The following is a 4,154-nucleotide window of genomic DNA, read 5'->3' as shown; positions in this document are numbered from 1 at the left end:
AAAGTTTTATTATAAAATGAATCTAGTACATGTTATAAGAATGGTAATTTTATAGATCTTATTTTATTTTATTATTTTTTAAATTTTTATTAAGACCATTGTGAATTACAAGTCTTTCACAGTTGTATTTCAGGCATATAGTGAAGTGAATTAGGGCCATTCCCATTATCAGTGATGGCCTCCCTTCCACCATAGTTGCCAGCATGCTTCCATGTAACAGGTCCATGTGTAACAGGTCCATTTTGTGTTTAGCTTGTTATAGTTTGGATCTCTTGATTCTATTGTCATTGACTTTGGCTTTGATATTTACTGTAGATCTGACCTTTTGCTTTTTCACTCAATGCTTCTGAGATTGCTTGGCCCCTGGGTTCCATCCACTATTTTTTCTTTTTTCAATTGTTAGGAAGACATTGAAATATGAGGCAGAACAAAATAATTCAATCCAAGGTTCTATGAAAAGGGTGGAATCCCCAATTAGAGGATATAAATACAATTAAAAGAAGAAAAAATAAGTGGGAAGATGTGGAAAGTTTTTTTCTATTGTTGATGTTTTTGCATAGTAGCAATTAATATTGGAGAACTTAGAAAGGAAATTTCCTTGGCATAAGTGATACAGGGTGTCTCCCCCCATAAACCATATTGTTATAAGATAGACTAAAGCCTCTGGGCATATTAGTTGTCTAACACCAAGGTCTTTCTTTATGGTCCCTGAAAAAGTGATGTTCAGTTACAGCTGTCAAAATCAGTTTTCTGTAATTAGAGATCTTAATTTTTGCACAGATCCTAGGATGGAGCGTCCTCTGATTTCAACTCACCATTAGGTGGTGAGGTAGGGAATCCTGCCCTTAGATCAAATTATTGCTAATGATGTCAACTCATCGTCAGGATGCCATATGAATCTAGTTAGGTCAGGTTGGTGCCAGGGAGGCATTTGGTCCTCCCCTAGGGGAAGTTTGATTCCTGGTGCTGGTGCTAAAATCTGTGCTGGTTCTAATGTTTGGATCAGAGGTTCAGGGTTAGATGGTAGATCTATAATCAATTAAAGTCTAAATCAAGTCCTCATGAGAAATAATTTTACAGATTTTAAAGAATGAATAGCGATCCCAAGTCAGATATTTACTTTACTTTTATGTGTGGAAAGGTATGGAAGAATATTCATCATTAAAATAAATTTAATATATATAGGGATGTCCACAGTCTAAATTAATTATGGAGCATATAATAATCAAATAATCAATCAAGACATCAAATACAGAATCCAAATAATCAACAAACAACATACTTAAACATATGTATATCTCTATATGTAAATATAACTTCAATTTAAAAATCTACACATGGAGATTTTACACTTCCCTATTGCTATCAAAATTTTGATTTGTAAGAACAAGGGTTTAAAATTTCCAAATATTAGAATTTATTACACATTCCCTTTAAATAATTTACAAATGATGGTCTGATTTTCTTACAGTGTATGCCATTCTGAAATAAAAAAAGAAGACATTTGCTTGCAAAATAGCAATTACTGCAATTATTTTCATGGAGAGAAGCAAGAATATAAGAATCTTTTGATGTGGTACTTAATGTGGTTCTAACTTTATTTTTTATGCTCTGTGTGTTGCTGTATTACCAATCTTTGTTCTTTCTATTGGTTATTCCTTTATTTTTTGACTTATATGTTAACATCACAAATAACTAATACTATTTTTCTTCAAACATATGCCCCACTGGGCCGGTGTAGATTTTCCCAGCCTGACTTCACAAACAGGGGACTTGCCTTCTGTCCACTCTGTGCCTCTTTATTGGTCCATTTAATCCATTGACAGTGAGAAAGATGATTGTCATGTGAGTTAATGCCATATTTATTTATAAGATTGATGTGTCTGTTGGTAAATCTTGTATTAAAGTGGGCCTTTCAGTTTCTTCTTTAAGGCTGGTTTTGTATCTGTAAAATTTCTGAGCTGTTGTTTATACGTGAAGCTATGGATTCTTCCTTCAAACCTGAACGTGAGTCAAGCTGGGTACATTATTCTAGGTGAAGCCTCCATTTCATTCAGTCTTGTCACAATATCCCACCACTGTCATCTGGCCTTGAGAGTTCCTTGTGACATGTCTGTTGTAAATCTTAAGGATGTTCCTTTGAATATAATTTCCCTTTTGGATCTTGCTGCTTTCTCCCACTGAGTGGGAAAAACTATTCACCAATACCCATCAGATAAGGAGTTAATATCCAAAATATATAAGGTACTGACAGAACTTTACAAGAAAAAAACATCTAACCCCATCAAAAATGGGGAGAAGAAATGGACAGACACTTTGTCAAAAAAGAAATACAAATGGCTAAAAGACACATGAAAAAATGCTCCACATCACTAATCATCAGGGAGATGTAAATTAAAACAACTATGAGGTACCATCTCATGCCACAGAGAGTGGCATACATCAGGAAGAATGAGAAAAAGCAGTGCTCGTGGGGATGTGGAGAGAAAGGAACTCTTATTCACTGCTGGTGGGGATGCGATATTGAGATTTCTCCAAAAGTTGGAAGTTGAGCTCCCATACGATCCATCTATACCACTCCTAGGGATATATCCTACGAACACAAAAATACAATACAAAAATCCCTTTCTCACGCTTATATTCATCGCACTGTTATTTACAATAGCCAGACTCTGGAAACAGCCTAGATGCCCCTCAATAGATGAATGGTTAAAGAAACTATAGTACATATACACAATGGAATATTATGCAGTTATCAGAAGAGATGAAGTTATGAAATTTTCCTATACATGGATGTATATGTAATCTATTATGCTGAGTGAAATAAGTCAGAGGGAGAGAGATAAATGCAGAATGGTCTCCCTCATCTATGGGTTTTGAGAAAAATGAAAAACATTTGTGTAATGATTCTCAGAGACAAAATAGAGGAGGGCTGGAGGGTCCAGCTCCCGACATGAAGCTCACCACAGGGATCGTTTAGCACCATCACAGAAATAATTACACTGAGAACTATCATAACAATATGTGACTGAATGAGGGAAGTAGAAAGCCAGTCTAGAGTACAGGCCGGTGTGGGGTGGGGAGGAAGGACACTTGGGATATTGGTCATGGGAATGTTGCACTGGTGAAGGATTATATATATGTATATATATTATATATATTAAAAAATCAAAGAAAAAAAAAGAAAAGATAAGGCCTCCCAATTCTTACCACAGGCTGTGTTCTTTACACTGACTGTTTAGAAAGAGAAGGTACAGTAAATGCACCCCATATACACCTCAACACAGGCCCTTTGGTCTGTATTGTAAATTGAGGGACAAAAAAATTTGTAATTAAAGTCTAGCAATTCAAGGCTAAAATTTCCACATAGCTTTGTTTCATACATGTCTGACCATTTACTCTCATCATATATTTATATATATATTTTTTGCATGTAGTTAGATGCATTAATAGAAGAAATAAATGTAAAAAGAATTTTAATTACATTCATATGTATAATATAAATGTTATTTGTATATAGACATGTATATTATACATAAAATATTATAGATAATACATTGGTAATTAATATATATTTGGGCCCTATACTTATGTGCCTAAGGGATATTACTTGACTGCAATCTTGGCAGTTAACTTTGGCAATGATTGGCAGACCATGAGTTGCCAGAGATCAAATTCAGACCTCCTGCATGTAAAGAATGGTCAATTATGATTAACTTTCCTGTGGTCCTAAATTATATTTTTCTTCTCTTAATTTCTTAGTAAATTATGATCAAGTTGAATGCAGAATTTATGTATTTTTAAAATTTTTTCCAGGCCACCATGATGTCTGATGTATATGACACTAAACCAATTATTATTGTACTGTTAAGTGAGTTTAGATCTTCAGTCTTAAGAACTAATAAGCTATTAAGCTCTTCAGCTTAATCTTTAATTTTCATACCAGATACTTCCTTGCTCAATATTTGATGTTTAATCCAAATTTTATTAAAGCAATATCGTCTAAGTTCTTCAATAAGAATATTATACCTAAGCTTTTCTTTGCATATCTTATTTTTACCAAAATTACTTTTTTCAAGGTTACATCACCAAAATATCATGCTGATTGTTTATTAAATTATTTTATGTAATTTGTTCTAAGTTGTTATTTTATG

The 4,154-nt window shown here is 33.7% G+C and overlaps 1 non-coding gene across 1 annotated transcript; it reads left to right on the top strand.

Annotated features, from left to right (window-relative positions):
• The first annotated feature begins 3,193 nt into the window (after positions 1 to 3,193).
• On the top strand, positions 3,194 to 3,322 carry LOC126002694 (small nucleolar RNA SNORA51). The gene has a single exon (XR_007493366.1). It is a non-coding gene; the product is annotated as a small nucleolar RNA SNORA51 (small nucleolar RNA).
• Positions 3,323 to 4,154: the final 832 nt, after the last annotated feature.

This window comes from Suncus etruscus, chromosome 2, assembly GCF_024139225.1.
Source record: "Suncus etruscus isolate mSunEtr1 chromosome 2, mSunEtr1.pri.cur, whole genome shotgun sequence".
NCBI classification, from domain to species: domain Eukaryota; kingdom Metazoa; phylum Chordata; class Mammalia; order Eulipotyphla; family Soricidae; genus Suncus; species Suncus etruscus.
Note: the sequence above shows the minus strand (reverse complement) of the source record. Positions and strands in the feature narration are given on the sequence as shown.